Here is a 19,647-nt window from a genome sequence, read left to right as displayed (position 1 = left end):
AAACAAAAAGAAGGGGAGTAGAACAAAGTCACCTACAATAGCACAGAGTAAATGTCTCAATGAAAAAGTTTTAATACTCATTGCTTCTTTAGAAATATATTTCTGCATTAGAACAAATTATGACAAATATTTTTCATTTAGTGAAAAAAATCATAAGCTATATATGAAATGATGTGGGTAAAAAATCATGATATGTACGTTATTTCCTTAGCCAAATCTTCATAATATCATCAGAAAATAACACTTTTTTCTTGAACTTCTACAAATCTTAGCTCTTGCTTACTATTTCAGAAACGTTTTTTGCAAGGTGCTGCACATGGCTATGGGCAATCTCTAGTACCAATAAAGGCTGGGGGAGTGAACAGATTGAGAGCAGGCTTGCTGAGGAGGACTTGGAGATTCTGTTGGATGAGAAATGACCTTGCAGCCCATTTCTGGTCTGTATCAAAAGTGGCATGGCAGAAGGTTAAGGGAGGTTATTTGATTCTGTCCCTGTACTTTGCCTTGTGAGACCCCACCTGGAGGTCTGCACTCAGCTCTAGAGTCCCTGGCACAAGAAGGACATGGACTTGTTGGAGTGAGTCAAAAAGGAGACCACCAAGATGATCAGAGGAGTGGAGTGCTTCTACAAGGACAGGCTGAGAGAACTGAAATTGTTCAGCCTGGAAAAGGGACCTTTTCAGGGGACCTCAGCTTTGCAGTGACCTAATTGAAGCCTTCCAGTACCTGAAGGGAATCTACAAGAAAGAGGTAGAGAAACTATTTACAACACCATGTAGTCACAGGGCAAGGGTGAATGGTTTCAAAGAGAGTAGGTATAGATTAGATATTAGGAAAAAATTCTTTACTGTGAGGCTGGTGAGGTACTTGAACCTGGACCCAAGAGAAGTTGTGGATGCCCATTTCTGGAAGTGTTCACAGCCAGGTTGGATGGAACCATGAGAAAACTGGTCTAGTGAAATGCATCCCTGCCCATGGCAGGGATTGGAAATAGATGACATTTAGGGTCCCTTCTAACCCAAACCATTCTAATATTCTATGAAATACAGACCTCTTCTTTGTACAATGAATTATAGGAGTAACATCAATACCTGTTTTTTTTTTTTTTTAAGAGATATTCTGAAAATGTCTAATTAACATAGGACAAGGCAACCAGACAGCTGAATTTGTATATACATTATATCAAAAAAATGAAATTAATTTTCAGATAACTAAGTTCTCACCTCTAAATATTTAAAATTTATTTTGGCATTGATTTTTGAGGAGGGAGTTCTGGGTGTTTGTTTGTTTGCTTATTTTTAAAGTATCTCTTTGTCATGAAGTCATGTTGCAAAGAGAGAAATCATGAAATGTATCACTGTCTTCTAGTCTGAAACAATTTTTGGAGAATAAAACAGCAATTTCCTTCAAATTCACTATTTTTTTCATCCCATCAGACAAACTTTTTCATAGTTTCTTTTTAATGGTGTTTTGCCTAATTTCCTGCCATAGAAGTAAAGGAAATGTTCTATGTTATTTCTAAACAAAAAATATTTAAGGAAACATGACATTCACCAAGGGAATTGAATGCATTTGAAATTCTCTCTAACTCCAACTCACATAACAACATGAATTCAGGATCGGGCTTTCTGATTTTCTAGGTGTGATTCTTTTTCCTAGATTGTCATTACTGCAGCTCTTCCCTTTGTAACCTGATGTATAGCTTGAATGTGGTTATTGAGACATAAAAGGACTGTATAGTATTGGCAAAAATCTATGTTTACTGTATTTGGATAATATGGGACTTACCAGAAGCTTTAAAATAGAGTAAGTACCAGTCAGCCTACTTTCAACAAATCTGTCTCATGGCTCCACTAGTTCATATGAATGAATTATATGAAGTGGTACCCAATGACAAAACTTTTTAGAGCAGAACTCTCTATCCAAAGTCATTCTTCTTCTCTCATATTTCTGGAGTTATAAATCTTGTATTTTGTTTAATATATTGCAGCACATTAGGTAAACACATTTCAACCTCTGTGGCTGAAAAAAAAAAAGTTCTGTTGTATTCCAGTTTTAGAACTGTCACCATAACTGCTAACCTATCTTATGAGCAATTTCTCCTAATTTAAGAATATCCTATTTCAGTGACATAGAGTTATGTGTTATTGCCTATAAAACAAAAGTTTATGTATAAAAGGCATTTAGTTATAAGTATACAAAGCTTCTGGATTTGAGTGAGCTTTTTTTGTTTGTTTGGGGTTTTAGTGTTTTTTAAATTTGGTTGGTTGGTTGGTTTGGTTTTGCTTTTGGTTTTGCTTTTGCTTTCTTTGTTTGTTTGTTTTACATTTTGAGAGAACACCATATCTGACAAGATGCTGTGCTTCTTGTGGACAAAATAAATTTATGAAATATTTTAAGGGATGAATTATCACGAAAGAATAAATATAGAAAAAGAGTAGAAATCTGACCCTGTAAATAGAAAATGCAAATAATAATAATAATCCAAGTAAAAAGTTGATGTCAATGTATTCTTTGCAACCATTCAGAAATTTTAAAAGGTTTTTAGCAAATTAAAAATTAAGTCATATTTTTCTGATATATTGGAATAATGCATCTTGTATTGGAGTAACTATAATAAAACATTTTCTATTCTACAGGTACTTTCAAAAATTAGTTTCTACCAGTAATAGTTGTATAATGAAAATGTGCAAACTATAGATTTTAAAAACCTATGCAAGAAGCCAGGTGTTGTGATGGCATAACACCTAACATCACCTAACCTAACATCAACCTGTTAGGAGCTTGCTTTGTACTATGGCTGTGAATTTCTTGATACAAGTCATATAGTCTATCATAGTGACATAATTAATTTAAATCCTTTCTATATGATAGCATGTTCCTTATCAGAAACATATTTCCATTCACCTGTAAAGATGAAAGTGTGTGAAGACAAACATTTTGAATAAATTTCTTTTGCCAAGTACTGATACTATTCTTCCCCCAAAATAAGTAAAAACAGAAAAATCCACTGTTCATGATTTCTAGTACAACATCAGTATAGTATTGTCAGAGGATTCATATGTAACAGCAACCTGCTTATTTTTAAGCAGTAAAAAGGCATTTTTATACTTCCAAGATGTCATCCATATTACTACAGGAAATCAAGACTACAATAATGAATTCCACAAAAGAAACTAAGTGTAGTTGTTTATAACATCAAAGCATGTTGAAAGCACAGAGCAAGCAGACAAAGAAAAATAAAGCTTTTTTGCCTTTCTGGAATCTTGAATATCAAGTCAATTGTAAAAATATTATGTACAGATTTTTCATACAAGACTTCAGAAAAAGGTCAGACCTGTCTTATCTTTTTAACATATATGTTGTCAACTATTGGGTCACTCAACATTGCTATTCATGTTTACTGAAAGACTAGTGGAAATATGAAGTCATCTTAGATTTGTTTTGAGTGGTTTATAAAACAGAAAAGTTGATTAAATTTACTATATATTCGCCAACATAAAGAGATAAGAATACACAGCATTCTGCATTATAATGTTTCATAATGACATATATTATTCAGAATTGTGTTATAATACTTACAAATCTAAACCAAAGTTTAGCATCTTCAGTACACTGTGAGTAGTTTTCCTGCTTTTCTATTTTTGAATGCCTGCCTTTATACTAAAGTGCTGCCTCAAACAGCTGGTTCAAATGTGCATGGAAAACACAGTCTAAATGATAATTCCTCTAAAAAAAGTCAATTTTCTCCCAGGATCTTACCAGGAAATAATAAAAAAAGAATATTGGGAAAGTAACAGCACAATCTTGTTCACTAATTCTCAACAGATGCAATGCTCCGAAGAATCAAAATAACAATACCGAGCATTATAGATGTAGTGAAAGTGCATTTGAATTCAAAATTGGAAAGATAAATGAAAAAAGAATTACTCTGGATGCCTTGTCTTGAGAAGCTTCATATGGTATTTCATAACTTGCATAAGGTATAACAGAATTTCAGCCTCTATAAAAAGTTTATCACTGTCCTAGATAACATGGTAATTAATTAGTCTTAGTTTTACAGGTAAAACCTACTTTCACAAAGATCAACTGTACTAATCTATAGAAAAGAAATGCACTATAAAATACACTTCCAGGAGGTTCCTGGAAAACATCTATGATAAATTCCTGTAACAGGTAGTGAATGATCCCAAAAGCAGCGGTTTGCTGCTGAAACTCATACTAGCAAATAAGAAAGGCCTTGTTGATGATGTGAAGGTTGGGTTCAGTCTTGGCTGTAGTAACCATGAGATTGTGCAGTTCAGTACTGAATGAACAGGTATCAGGACAGTGAGTAAGATTACAGCCATCAACTTCAGGAGAACTAGCTGTAGCCTCTTTGGGGATTTTCTTGGAAGAGTCCCAGAGGAACAGTCCCTGCAGGGAAGAGGGCTCCAAGAGAGTTGGTCAATTTTCAAGGATCAGTTCCTCCAGGCTCAAGAGTGATGCATGCCAAAGAGAAAGAAATCAGGCGAAGAGGGCAAGAAACCTCCTTGGATGAATAAAAAATTCCTGTCATTATTCAAGAGTAAACAAGATATACACAGGAGATGGAAGTGAGGTTAGGTCACTTGGAGTGAATATAGAGAGGTGATCAAACTAGAAATGAGACAAGAAAGGCCAAGGTACATCTAGGATTAAATATGGCCAAGAATGTAAAGGATAACAAAAAAGGATTTTCAAATACATCAGTTACAAAAGAAAAGTAAAAGAGCATATAGGCCCATTGGTAAATGGAGAGGAGACCCTGGTAACAGGATGTAAAGAAGGCAGAGTTATTGTTGCGTCCCAGGTTGCATTCAGATTATAGAGTTTTATAATGTTAGTTAACCGGTTCTGTGTACCCCTTTGTACACCCCTGTTCCCCCCATGATGCTTCGCTCCAGGCTGCCTGCCATTGGAGCTTCCCCACGTCACTCCTGTAACCACCCCCTGTTCATTCCCAAAACTTCCCTGTCAGTTACCCCATCCCCGCGTCCCTGTTCGTCCTGGAGCCCTGTATCTGTCCCTGTCACGTTCCCATTGGTCACTGTGGTCCACATCACCACTACGTTACCTGTCCCCATTGGCGAGGGGGCTTCCACCCCCGTTGGCTAGCCCCCTATAAAATCCCATGCACCCCCAGTCCCAGGGCCATTTTGTCCACGCGGAGCTAGGGAGCAGCCATGGTTCTCCATCGCAGCTCCACGTGGCAATAAAAGCTTTCCAGCTGACTGCGCGGACAGACTGGACATTCCCTCCCTCTTTGTCTCATCCCCAGCGCCGGCAACAGAGCACGGCCAGCCCCACCCTGGTGTGCAGAACGCAGCAGCACCCGGGAAAAGCGGCAGCCCCGGTCACACCGAGAAGCAGCGCCATTCCAGGCTCTCCGGAGCTGTCCGGGACCAGGGAAAACAACGCAAGTTATGGAATGCCATCTTTGCATCAGTCTATACTGATGAGACCAGCCTCCAGGAATATCTGACCCAGGAGATCAGGGTAAATGAATGCTGGATGGAAAACTTCCTCTTGGTCACAGAGGATTGGGTTAGAGCCAGGAAAACATGATATCCACAATTCCAAGGGCCCTGATGAGATGAGTGCACAAATGCTGAGAGAGCTGTTGGACATCCTAGACAGGATGCTCATGACCATCTTTAAAAGGTCATCAAGATCAGGAGAGGTACCTGAGGAGTGGAATACAGCAAATGTCACCCTGGTCTTCCAAAAGGGCATGAAGGAGGAGCCAGGGAACTACTGCCCAGACAGCTTCAGCTCAATCCTTGGAAAGGTGATGGAGTGAGTGCCTCATTCTGGAGTCTGTGACCACCACATGGAAGGCAAGAAGTTGATCAGGAGTCAGCATGGATTCAGTAAAGACAACTCATGTTTGAACAACCTCATTGCCTTTCATAATGAAACAAGTAATCAGATGAGAGAGCAGTGGATATTGTCTGTCTTGACTTCAGCAAGGCTTTTGACACTGCCTCTCACAACATCCTCACAAGCAAACTCAGGAAGTGTGGATTAGACAAGTTGGACAGGGAGGTGATTAAGAGCCAGCTGAATGGGAGATACCAAGGAGTTGTAATCAGTAGTGTAGGGTCTGGCCTGTCACTAGTGGTGTCCCCAAGGTTCAATACCAGTATTGTTTAACTTGTTCATCAATAACTTGGATGCAAGTTATTGATGCAAGGGGCAGATGCCTCCTCAGCAAGTTCACTGATGACACAGAGCTGGGAGCAGCAGCCGATACCCCAGAGGGCCATGCTGCCCTTCAGAAGGGCCTTGACAGGGTGCAGAGATGGGCAGAGAAGAAAATCCTGAAACTCAGCAAAGGTGAATGCAGGGTTCTGCACCTGAGGAAGAACAACCCTGGGCACCACAAAAGGCTGGGAGCTGATCTACTGGGAAGGAGCTCTGCAGACAAGGACCTGGAGGTCCTGGTGGACAACAAGCTGTCCACAAGCCAGCAGTGTGTCCTGGTGGCCAAGAAGGCCAGTGGTGTCCTGGGTTGCACTAGGAAGAGCATTGACAGCTGGTTGAGGAAAGTGATCCTGCCCCTCTACTCAGCCCTGGTGAGGCACATCTGGAATGCTGTGTCCTGTTCTGGGCTCCTCAGGACAAGGGAGACATGAGAAATCCTGGAGAGGGTCCAGTAGATGATTAAGGCACTGGAGCATCTCTCTTACAAGGAAAGGCTGAGAGAGTTGGGCCTGTTCAGTCTCAAAAAGACAACCGAGAGGGGACCTTGTCGATGTCTGTAAGTATCTGAAGGGAGGGTGATGAGAGGATGGATCCAGGCTCTGCTCAGTGGTGCCAAGCAGTAGGACAAAAGGCAATGGGTAGAAAATCATGCACAGGAAATTCCACCTGAATATGAGGAAAAACTGCTTCACTGTGTGGGTGACAATGCATTGAAAGAGATTGACCAGAGAGACTGTGGAGACTCTCTCACCAGGAATATCGAAGACCTATCTGTATACAGTCCTGTGCAAGTTGCTCTATAATGTCCCTGCTTGAGCAGGGAGGTTGGATCAAATACCCAACTGTGGTCCTTTCCTCTCTGACACATTCTGTGATTCTGTGATTATCAAATACATGAAAATTCATAAAAATCAACTTGATTTAGAAGGATGCTGATTTTACACATTGTTGCATGTAATCACTGCTGCTTTCAGACAAAAACCCCTTTTTTTTAATGTAAGAATTCTAATATATAAATTTGAAAATTAAAACCAGAACAATAACAACAAAAAAAAACATTCCAATTTGCTAAGCAAAAGGATTTTAACAAGGTTTTTGGGTTGTGTTTTTTTTTTTTTTTTTTTTTTTTTTTTTTGGCTGGTTTTGTTTTTTTTTAATTCTAAACTATATTTTTCTTTGCCAAGAATACATGAAGGGAAAATAGTCTCTTTTGCTACAAAGTTTTGGCCAATTCCACAAAAAATATTACAGACAAAAAGGTGTTCCTATGAAATATTAATTAATCTTAGGTATACAGAAGCCTAACTAGGCAATAAAATCTCTCAAAACTGTACAGGATCTTAAAATGCCTTTTGTGAAACAAACAATACTTTTTCTTTAAATAATCCTAACATATAGGAAAATTGGTGAATATATTAACTAATTTTTGAACTCAGGATTATACAATACATATATAATATTTATAATAGATGATTGATATATAGTATATCATACATAGATTGCACTAAAAATGTTCTTTAAAAAGTTCTGCATCTCAACAAACTGACTTATGATAAAAGACCAAATATGCTAAAATTAGACCATATATCCTGTGCTCCAAGATCCAGTACTACCTGGTTGTGAAAAGTAAAACTATAGTTGCAAAGAAGCAACATTTTATTTTTTATTCAGATTATATTATTACCACCTCTGTTTTCTAACTCTAGATTGCCTTTTGTGACTCCTCTCTGGTTAGCACACAGATACTGAGAAATACTGACTTGTATTGTATATTTCGTTGTACGATTATTTACTGTATTTTGCATATATGGGAGTACCAAAATACCAATGTTTTCTTGGAAAGAGAAATACAGATTAAAAATGTTTTTCCTTTCATTTTATTGAAAATCATCTGTAATAGAATAGTATGAAGAAAAGAATCTAATACTTTCAATAGAAGCCCGACTAGTTAATGAAGATTTTGTTTATCCCAGTTTCTCTCCACACAATGAAAGAACTCTGGAATAACTAAATTACTCGAAGTACATATAATTTTGTGGACAAAAGTATTTTCATTGGTAATGTTTCTGTGCTGTATTGATCCTTTTTTGCAATTCTATTAGGTTGCTTTCTTAATCACTATTCCTTTATTAGAAATGACACCTTGCCTTATGTTATTATCAGTTTCAGTAAAAATATAATTATGAACAATATAGATTTTTATCAAAAAAGGAGGTTCTTTTTTTCATAATTTTAAGGTTGGTTAAGTGGTTAAGTGAATTTTGTGCTGATGGTAAGTAGCTAAATGAACCAGAATTTTTTAGCCATAGCTACAGTATTACCTGAGTGTGGGAGTGTTCACTTTCTTCCAGGACCCTTCATCCGTCTTTAGCCAAAACTGCTTATTGACTTAAGGAGCTAAGACTCAAAACTGCTTATTGACTTAAGGAGCAGATGACTCTGCGTACATGTCTCATCTTTGACCTTTCTGTTGTGATTGTGAGATGTGAACTATTGTCAAAATGCACAACTTTTTGTAATGTAATTCGTTATCCTCAGTATTTGAACTCATTCTATCATCACATTTCAGCTAGCCAAATAACTATCAAACTAAAATTATGTTGAAACTGAACAAATCTAAATTGGATTCAATAATATGGGCTAGAGGTTAAAGCTTGAATATACTTATTCCAGGTAGCCAAGCTATTAACTGATAGTCAGTGTTAAGAATTTTAATACTCATATATTATAATTACTAATATGAATTCCATCATAAAAGGCTTAAAAAACAATTGCCTCCTTTTGACCCTGATCAAAAGCCAGTAATAGTCCAGATCTTATATGCCTGTATCTAGAGTTTTCATATTTTTAATCAATTACAACAAATCTGTTCTAAATTATGAAGATGTATTGTCTTCTCTTGCATGTATCTTAATTATCATAAAAGTGCCACAGACATATCTCTGTTCATCCAAGTTTAAATATGGAATCTGAGACACAATGAAGTCTGAGGGACATGCTTTGTATTTCTGCATTATCAAAATTTCACCCTTAAGGGGAATATTATGTTGACATGTTCAGGGCTGAAACTGTGCTCACCAAGCACAGGAAAACAAATCACTGAGTTTCTGTTTAGGATAAATCAATACATAGAAGAAGCAACCTCTATTCAATTTGTGAATGAAGTTTTGCTAAAGTGCTTCCTGTAAGAGATAGTTTGCACAATTTGGATTTATTTTTTCCATAACAGATGAAATGAAAATGAATGGAAATTAAAAATTATTGTATACCTATGCCACAATACAGAATTCTTAAACTAACACAAATATTAAAACACTGAGACTTTGCTGTAAATTTGGCCGGTTTTTTTTTCCCCATTTTTAATTTCCCACTGTTTTTCCATTGCTATTAATTCCTTTAAGGAAATGTCTTACATTTGATGAAGTGACATGATTTTAGGAAATTTTATTTATTCCAGATTTACAGTCTTGAAGAAGTGAGAATCTAGCCACAGAAAATCATGAATTCTTTAACTGTGAAATATAAGTATTAATAAATATTCACATTTATTAAAAAAAACCCACATACTGGTGCATGAGACTGCAGAAATAAATTAGATTTGCATTTATTAGATTTTACTTTGAGAATGTGAATTTGTTCTAAGAATGTGTTTATTAATTTGGGTAAAATACATTATTACATCTGAACTAATTGTATTTTTACAGTAGTAAACACCAACACAAGGGGATAATTTTATTACTTCCAATAAAAGTAATTTGTATTTTAGCTAATAAAATTTGATAAGAGGATAACCAAACAGTATGTTTTAAATCACACTGTAATCTGTAGCACATTTTCAAAGGCAAGGAAAAAAATCGTTGAAAAGAAAACTTAGTGTCAAACTGGAATTTAATTGTTGGTATTCACTCTAATAAATAGACACTGCTTGTGTGAAATCACTTCTTTTAGATAACAGTGTAGTTAGTGACATTATACTTCAATGATATCACAAAGAAAAAGGCACTCAGAGGACTGATAAGAACAAATATCTGCCTGGTTTAAAAGTAGCAGACTATGAGTGAACTTCATATATTAAAATCAGAAATAATTTTTCTTGTTTATTTTGTAAACTCTCCATATATCAACAACAAGAGAGCAAAGAATTAAAATCTAAGCTGCATCAGTAGTCCTACCTTTGCAATTGATGTACAAAATGTAATAACCATTTCTATGTCTGTAGAATATGAAATAACATACAACTTTATTCTTCTTAGGATCTAGAGTTTCAGAAGGTTTTCTTGCAGTCATTGATTTCTGGAACATGAATAATTTTCATACACCAATTATATATAACCGGAGTTATAAAACTGTTTTTGTGCATGGTATCTAGCTTAGCAAAACCCACATGGTGTTTCATTGAAAGATGAAGATTTTTTTTCTAGCACTCAAGCTCCAACAGTAGCACAAACTTTAACTGAAACAAAAAGAATGAGCGTGGTATATTAAGGCTGAGAGACATGAGACACAATTGTCTAAAACATGACTCACCATCATTGGGCCTTTCATTATTCAAAATTTTTAAACACCTAGAAATAAGTAACCATTTTGCCTGTTGTCTCTACTCAGTATTTAAATAGAAAAATTAAAAATAATCCTATTTCAGATTAAAATTCCCAGTTAGAGAGTATTATATAGAGTTAATAGAGTGTTACTGTCAACAGAATCTATAAGAGCAACAGAAGCTATGACATAATTTACTAAAACAGAAACATAGACAGGTTGCAGTGACCTCTTAAATCTACAAGCCTTCTTTGCAGTCAGAAAAAGCCTTTAGAGCTTTGTCATACTCATATGGGTGTGGATATGGAATATTCTGGAAGGAGTCTAACAAGTAGTTGATAAATAGATTACTGAAATTTAGAAATCTGACAGTATCTAACATTCCTGAGTTGCTTGTGCTCTACTAAACTAATTAAAATAATCCCCCAGATTTCCAGATGTGTAGGAACCTACAATTTCTGGAAAATAGGAATTGAGCATGTGGGATTCAACTGCTCTGTTTATATGATATACAGTTGATCTGTAAATATGAAATAATCTGATGCCTCTGTGATTCAGACTTCTTACATATGAAATTGATCACAGATTTACAGTTTTGGAAATTTGCCAAGAGAGCCTGGAAGAGAAGTTTGTCAGATAGGCATTGAAGGACATTGCTATAGAAGTTAAATCTGAAATGACAATTCAGCTGATCAAAGTAATAGATCTACACCAACTTACCACCTCACCAGAATGTCCTCATAGCACAGTTAACGACTGGAGGATTAAAAGTGTAAGACTCTTCAAGATTTCCCTGAAACAGAAAATCAAACATGTTTTATTTACTTTTCTACAGCAACACCAATAAATTCTGAAGGGTTCAAGAGACAAAAAAAAATTAAATACACTGATGATAAATAAATCCTGCAAACAGTAATCATTGAAAAGCAGCAAAAGAAAGTGGAATTTCTCGAGTAATTGTTATGTGAAAGAATATAAATCATATTTATACACAATTAATTATATTGAAATTATCTGTACTTGATTGAAGTGGTTATGAAACAATTGTGTTCCAAACACATTGTCTTAGTCATAAACACTTTCTTTCTTTGTCACTGCACTAGACCAAGCCTTTCTCAATGCCGTGTTTTGTGCAAAAATACTGTTTCATAATTGAACTTATGCTATTAGCTCTTTAAATGCTCCAAACATATCACCAAAACCTGCAGTACTTACACCAACATTATGTCATTTGGTAAATTACTTTAGGCATATGGAAACAGAACTGTAGTCTTTTCAATAGTAAAGTTATCTTTTCACAAACCTGTGACAACCTCTACCATATAGATATCCATTCAATGCATGCATTTAGCTCTTTCTCACTAGCAGTCAAGCTTAAGAGGTGAACCTGTGAAAACCTCATGATGTTCAACAAGGCCAAATGCTAGGTTCTGCATCCTGACTAGGGATAAGCATAAGTACAGGCTGGGTGGAGAATAGATTGTGAGGAGAAGAATTTAGGGGCATTGGTTGATAAGAAGGAAAACACAACCCAGTAATGTGCACTTGCAGCTCCCAAAGCCAACTTCAGCCTGGGCAACCTCAAAAGTGGTGTTCCCAGCAGGTCAGTGGAGGTCATTGTCTCCCTCCACTCTGCTCTTGTGAGAACCTACCTGGAGTGCTGTATCTGAGGCTGGGGCACCCAGCAAAAGAAAGATATGGACCTGTTGGAACAAGTACTGAGGAGAGACAATGAACTGACCACACGACTGGATAATCTCTTCCACGAAGATGGGCTAGGAGAATTAGGGTTGCTAAGTCCAGAGAAAAAAAAAGGCTTTGGGAAGAATTTGACTCTGTGTGTGACCATACCCAGGCCTCTCTCAGGTTTGTCACTGGTAAATTGAGTTGGCAGTCTTCTGCTATGTCACAACATGCCATGCAAATAAGTTCATTGAAGAATACTGTGAAAGCATGTGAATCTATGGGAATGAAGGTAACTCATTTAAATTTGACCTAATTAAGGTTAATTCTCTTGTGGTTATCCTTTAGTCTTCTTCTCAATCACTCTCGTATTGAAATAATGAAAATGGGCATTCATTGTATTCCATACCTTAGGCAAGCAAAACTAGCAGCTATGGAACCGATACAGTATCTTCCATTGGTTTATGCTTTTCTGCCCTGTCCACTGTTACTCTCCACTGTTACTCCCTTGACAGAGTCCATGAGTCTAAAGAGCTCAGCACTGTTATTTAGGAAAAAAGATTTTCATTATCTGCAAGTTTACCTTTTTTTATCAGGCAGTCTGATAAATGTTACACCTGCTTAAATGTTAAACCAGCTTGTTTTTTGCTTTTTTTTTTTTTTTTTTTTTTTTTTTTTTTCAAAAGAAAAACCTCTCTCAGGCACTTGAAGGTCACAGAAAGGGACAGACAAAGCTCTTTAACAGCTGAAAATCCTGTAAGGACAAATGACATAGTAGTCAAGCCTTTTTTTTTTTTTTTTTTTTTTTTTTTGAGGGAAAAAATATTCTGCTTGTATATGTGGATATGGAACAGAATAGAAAATTAAGTCCTATATGGACTCATGAGCAAGAAGTCACTTTTGTGCTCTGGAAAGGAAAGAAACACCTACACCCAAATCCAAAAAAATTGAGAGAGGAGAAGGAATTAAGTAAATGACTTATAATTAATTTGATGCAAACAACTGTCATGCTGGGATAGCCTAGTTCTGAGTAACATCATTTAGATGCTGGGAACTTGAACCAACATAACACCACCTGTAACATTAGATAACTTCAGATTTAGATTATAAAAAGTGTGTGGAAAAGCTTTAAAGATTGAAGCTCTGAAAAAAATAGAATATCAGGTTCATTATAAGCAGGAAAGGTGAGCTAGAAGTTGAATCTTCTACAGGCTGGAGGTACTCAGTCTGATTTAGAATTAGTGTCAGAGGGCAGACTCCATGCTTCCATCATTTTACTAAAAATGTTTAAAAGGATGAAAGACTGCATAAAACATTGGTAATATACTTTAAATTCTCCTTTCATAGTAATTTATTTTCCCCCATAGAATTGAAAGTTATTTATATTTAGGATTTTTTGTTTTTGACAAAGAGATTATACTGTCAAAAATTGTTTTCTTACTAAGAGCAATTTTCCCCTTGCTGATACAGTAACTGCCATCAACAACATCTCACAGTCATTCTCAGGATGTGTGAGTACACCCTGTTTACTGTCATCCTTACAAATATTAAGTGTGAAAAATATGTATTTCTCAAATAAAGTTTAGAGTAAAATATTTCTTACCTAACCATTTGCTTTCAATCAAGAAAGAACATCAAGAGATTTGTCTTTGGCTCTAAGCAGCAAGATGAAAGAGGAGGAAAAATACACACCTCTCAAATTAAAACATGGAAGTGTGAAGTATGATATCAAAATCAGGATTTTCAATATTCAGAAAATCTGGTACCTAATCTAGTTCAATTAGTTTCCTCAGAGAACGAAACTACAAAGTTTTTCAAAAAGACTAGATAAACCAGGAGAAATAAATATTAGTCTAAAAAAGCCAGAGTATTTTCCACTTCTAGAAGTAGCAGTATACATGCACATGAAGGATAAGGAAAAAAGTTGATTAAGAGTTTTGTATCTGATGTGTCTTATGAGAATAAAAAATATTTTACCTTTAAACATTTTCTTAATATTTTCCTGATCCCTCAATCATGATTAATCCTGGCCATTCAATGTCACCTGTGTATTTAGTCCAGAAAGACAATAGCAGATTATGGACCTAAAAGAGGCCTATTAAGACCTCTCACTTGCCTAACCTTGTTTTCACAGACAGAAACACAGTCTCCCTCTTAACGGTACAGCACAAGCAGGCAGTCTTCCAGGAATGGTTTTAGAGACAAGTAAATCAGTGTTTCTTCTTCTGTAAAGTCATTCTCAGTGTATTCTCATTGCTATTAAGAGGTAGCATGATGAAGAATAATATCAAGAAACATGGCACTGCCCCAGTGGGAATGTAGTAGGAAGCAAAATAGAGGGGTTTCAGGCTGCTATTTAGAAGAGATTTAAGCTCCAGTAAACAGGACTCTGCAGAGAGATAAAGGGAAAATATGTTTAACAGTTTTTCACCTATTCGAATAGCATCGGTGTGGTTTTACCTTGAATTTCACAAAGTTTGACAATTTCTATTCCAGTGCTGCAGCAAACACAATCAGTAAAAGAGCTCCTAAATTATAAGAGAAAAATTAGTAGGGCAGATCTCCTCTAAGAAAATAACTGCCAGTAATAACAATATAAACACTAGCATTTGCTCTTCATGAGACAGAAGTTTCTGTCAGACTTATCACAGGCTGAGGTGAAAGCAGCTGCAATGGCCAACCAAGGATGACAAGGGCTTGGGCAGCCCTTCAGGCCTGGCTAGTTGCAGGGCCCTGTTTCTGCCCGGTTCCTCATATGACTGCTGTAGAACACCGTGGCTTCCCCACCACCACTGCGGCTTTTTCCCCTGCTAGGGGAATGAACTCCACAGGCACATTGTATCAGGCCTGGTGTATCCGCAGCTCCCAGATTGTCCATCCCAAGCCCCTCCCTGTGTGTGCAGGCCATGTCCCAAGGCCAAGCCGTGGTAAGAGCTAAGCTGTGCAAGAGGCTGCCCTGCAGCCTACTCAGCTGGGAGCTATGGGTCAGGACTCACAGCAGGGCTGGGAGCCAGAGTCAGACACTATGAGTCCTTGTCCCAGGAATCACTTGTCCAGGGAATCATTTGCCTTGTCCCAGGGAATCACTTCCACTGTGACTCCCCTCAAGCCAGCCACAGAGGTGCCTGGCCAAGAGCCTGGGGCTGTGGCAGCTGAGCTGGTCATCTGCTCAACTTTCCTACCAGTTCCTGTCACTGGGAACCTCTGGGCTGACCAATGTCTCTCCACCTCCCTGCTGCATCCAGGGCCTCCTCTTGTCCCTGTGGTTCGCCTTAATTCCATAACCTGGCCCTGGCTTGTGTGACTTTGTCATAGGCCCCTGCTCCTGGTCTGGTTCCAGGTCCCACCAAAAATAGAAAAAAAAAATGTAAAAGTGCTGTTCTTCTTTTGTAGATGTGGAACAAGTATTTCCTCTTTGTGAAAAATTTAATTTGCTAGACACTTTGAAAAAAAATCTGAAAATCTGAATTTTCCAATGTATTAAAAATTTAATCACGGTCTTGCTTCTGGAGTAAGAAATTTATCTGAGTTTTTTTTTTTTTTTTTTGTTTTTGTTTTGTTTTGTTTTGTTTTGTTTTGTTTTGGGTTTTCTTTTGTTTTTTTTTGGAAAGTTATTGCATAATGATCTAGAGGCATTGACATCAACTTGTCTCTTAATTGTTCTATTATTAAAGCACTAGTCAGTAAACTTTCTGAGGTGAAAAATATTGACAAACATTTTATCAGAGTTCTAGGCATAGAAGACTATTTTCTATGAGGTAACTTGTGCCTTGAGAAACTGTGGTAGGAACAATGCTCTGTATTTGAAATACAGCTAAAAGTTATCCTTTTATGAAACCCACCAGTCTTCTTGGTATAATTAAGAATTTTGTAAATAGTATTAATTTTAAAATTTCCTTCTATTATTCCTTCTATTTCCTTCTATTTCTTCCTGCCCTTATTTTTTTTATCCATTTAAAAAAAATTGTTTCTGTGGCTATTTTTGTTTTCAATGGCTTTTGTTTAAAAATTCCTCTGTTGTTTTGTTTCCTTTATATATCTAATGAATACAAATAGTATTTAAATGGCATATTATCACACAGAAATTGTTCAGCATTGCCTGTAAAATAATAAGGAAAATCTGCTACTAATGGGTCAACTTATATATCACCCAAAATCTACAAAGCAGGTATTGGTGAAATGAATTCACAGAAAGATAAAAATTAATGGTGGGTGAAGAGAAATGTCAAAAAAAAAAAACCCTGAAAACTCTGCCATTATTCCTTCATACACCAAGAAGAAGTTATAAAATATATCCTGGAACAAAACTGCATGAAATTTTGTGGCAAGGAAAGAATAATTTTTTAAATGGAAATTAAAAAACAAAAAAAAAAGAAAAAAGAAAAAGAAAAGGAAAAAAAGAAAAGAAAAGAAAAGAAAAGAAAAGAAAAGAAAAGAAAAGAAAAGAAAAGAAAAGAAAAGAAAAGAAAAGAAAAGAAAAGAAAAGAAAAGAAAAGAAAAGAAAAGAAAAGAAAAGAAAAGAAAAGAGAAGAGAAGAGAAGAGAAGAGAAGAGAAGAGAAGAGAAGAGAAGAGAAGAGAAAAGAAAAGAAAAGAAAAGAAAAGAAAAGAGAAGAGAAGAGAAGAGAAGAGAAGAGAAGAAGAGAAGAGAAGAGAAGAGAAGAGAAGAGACGAGAAAAGAAAAGAAAAGAAAGAAAAGAAAAGAAAAGAAAAGAAAAGAAAAGAAAAGAAAAGAAAAGAAAAGAAAAGAAAAGAAAAGAAAGAAAAGAAAAGAAAAGAAAAGAAAAGAAAAGAAAAGAAAAGAAAAGAAAAGAAAAGAAAAGAAAAAGAAAAGAAAAGAAAAGAAAAGGAGACCCTAACAACTAAATGGTAATGCTTAGGCTAGAAAGTCAGAAAAGCTTATTCAATAGTTACCAGTGTAACACTTCCCTTGGTATATCCATTCTACATACAACATAGCTAAGAAATTGTCAGCAGATAATTGAAAGCTATTTAGTTGTACTTTTATACAAATTCATTTTTTCTAATGTAAATCCTTTCATAGTATTTGGTTCAAAAATGCAACACCCTTTTTTTAGGCTAAACAAAACCAAAAATTGTGAAGCAAATTAAATGTTGTGTAGTATTATGTTGAAATATTACAGTTGCATTGTTTTAAAGTAAGCAAAATATCTTTAGTTTACTTGCAAGTCCTTTAAATATCAAATAACAAGGAAGCTGATGGCAGTGGAAGAATTATATATATAATCCTTATATATAATCCATAATACATATGTATTTTTGATCATGCTTTTCATGTATAAGCCTAGTATAATTGTAATCAGCTACATCTGAATCCTAGAGTGGCTAATTAATGTATTAAGGTATAGCTAAACAAGAAGCTCCCTCCAGAAAAGAGGGATTATTTGCATGATCAAGTTAAGTCTGTGCATAGTTGAATAAACTGTAGGATAGTGCCACAGGCAGTTGCTATCTCAGTAGTTCATGGGATTTTTTCAGCAGAAGAAAAGAGTCAATGTAACACTCTTTTTTATAGACAGATTTAAAATAAGATCTGTTAATTATTTATAGGAAGCTGCAACATACACAATTTAATTGGATTACTTTTAAATATCCTATTTGACGGTATCCCTTGAACAGGAAGACCTTATGATCTTCTGTGAATAGACAATAACAGCTGAGAAAGACTGATCTTTAGGGAGGCTGTGTATATCCTGTCCAATACCTCTTACACTACAAATGTGCCAAGAAGAATGACTATGAATGACAAGTCCACTGCAAAGAAATCCAAGGAAATCTGTCTCAGTAAAAGCCAGAACAGCTTCAGATTCTTGCAGCTGTTTTAGCAAGTTTAGTTTAACTTTAGTTTAAGCAGTGTATACTGTCACCTAAATGTAAATTCAACTACAGCTTTGGTCCACCTTCCTTTATCTGAATTGTCAATATAGTAAAATAATTGTAATGTAACATATGCCTCCTGACTTGGCTGGTTTTAGACAACTTACTGATACCAGTTATGTTTCGTCATCTTGAAAATTAAAACTGGAGAAGAATAGTCTGTGTAAGCAATTCAACCATCAGATGGGAAAAAATAGAATTTCTTAACAGAGTTTGTGCTTAATATGCACGTTTATGGTCTGAATTGGGGTAGGTGGAGAGTTGCTGCCATCTGCTGGAACTTTCTTTCCTGACTTTAAATAAAAATGGAGGGTTTTTTTATGAGTAACCTAATGAAATATTAAAACTATCACCATTGATGAAATTTAGGTGCTTAACACCTGTGTAGACATCTAAATGATCATTATTCTAATGGTATTCAGAGTGTAAAATTACGAAAATGTGGACCTAAATCTCTTTGCAATTCAAGGTCTGAAGGGAAGACTTTTTAATTAAGCCATATTAATAAATATGATCTAGAGAGCATAAATCCTTTCAAAATGGCAACAATAGAAGATGTAAAAAGAAAGAGAAATTAAAAGTAAAGAGGCTTTTGCAGACAACCATTTGTTTAATTTCATGGTACAAATATCGGTACTACAATTTAATTCATTATGATATGTAAAAATACTGGTCTAAAATCCCAATGCTATGGATAGGTAGCAGGAACCTCACAGTGAATACTCAGATTTTTCTAAGAGTTGGCAGTTAAGCAGTACTACGTACCTTACAGGGCCCTGTTCATTTTTGAAGAGCTTTTCTGTCTTCATTCTCAGTTCTGTTTCATCTATGTATAGTCCCAAATTCAGATAACACTCAGTATTTCTTCCCAGCTAAATGCCTGTAAATGTTAATTTTCTATCTGCCTGGTGACGATTTCAAGACAGCCAAGTTACATGTTGAGTAATTTAGACAGATTTGTGATTTAGACGTGAGTACACAGCCTCACAGATTTGCAAGTTTTAACCAAACTACATATAGGCATACATATTCCAAAAAAAAAAAAAAAAAAAACCCCAAAAAAAACCAAAAAAAAAACCAAAACAAAACAAAACAAAACAAAACAACCCCAAAAAAAACCCCCCAAAAAAATCCCGTGTAATCTTTTTGATATCTTGATACAACTGGTATTGCAATTTCGTTAGCCTATTTTCATTTGCTTAGAAATAATGCAGCTGGGAAGAAATTGTATGGCAAGATGGAATGGAAATGAGACTAATTAGAATGAGGAAATCATGCCAGTTGAACTACTTAGAATAATATAA

At 35.8% G+C, this 19,647-nt stretch overlaps 1 protein-coding gene and 1 long non-coding RNA gene across 3 annotated transcripts in view; one reads left to right on the top strand and one right to left on the bottom strand.

Annotated features, from left to right (window-relative positions):
• The window catches only part of PTPRD (protein tyrosine phosphatase receptor type D), a 975,596-nt gene extending 959,635 nt beyond the window's left edge, over window positions 1-15,961 (bottom strand). The window contains exons 1-3 of the mRNA XM_053932226.1: window positions 15,444-15,961; window positions 14,908-14,975; window positions 11,485-11,557 (exon numbers count right to left, since the gene is read on the bottom strand). The gene's annotated coding sequence lies outside the window, so the exon portion shown is untranslated. The remainder of the gene's footprint in view (window positions 1-11,484; window positions 11,558-14,907; window positions 14,976-15,443) is intronic.
• Window positions 1-19,647, top strand: part of LOC128782094 (uncharacterized) — a 59,756-nt gene that overhangs the window by 12,638 nt on the left and 27,471 nt on the right. Inside the window, exon 1 of one of the 2 annotated variants that reach the window (XR_008428649.1) lies at window positions 17,242-17,314. The exons of the other annotated variant lie outside the window; for it this stretch is intronic. This is a non-coding gene — a long non-coding RNA (uncharacterized LOC128782094). Of the gene's footprint in view, window positions 1-17,241; window positions 17,315-19,647 lie in introns of those variants that run through there. 2 annotated transcript variants of the gene reach the window in all.

The sequence above is a fragment of the Vidua chalybeata genome, chromosome Z (assembly GCF_026979565.1).
Source record: "Vidua chalybeata isolate OUT-0048 chromosome Z, bVidCha1 merged haplotype, whole genome shotgun sequence".
Taxonomy (NCBI): domain Eukaryota; kingdom Metazoa; phylum Chordata; class Aves; order Passeriformes; family Viduidae; genus Vidua; species Vidua chalybeata.
The sequence above is the reverse complement of the archived record's forward strand: the minus strand, read 5'-3'. Positions and strand labels throughout refer to the sequence as shown.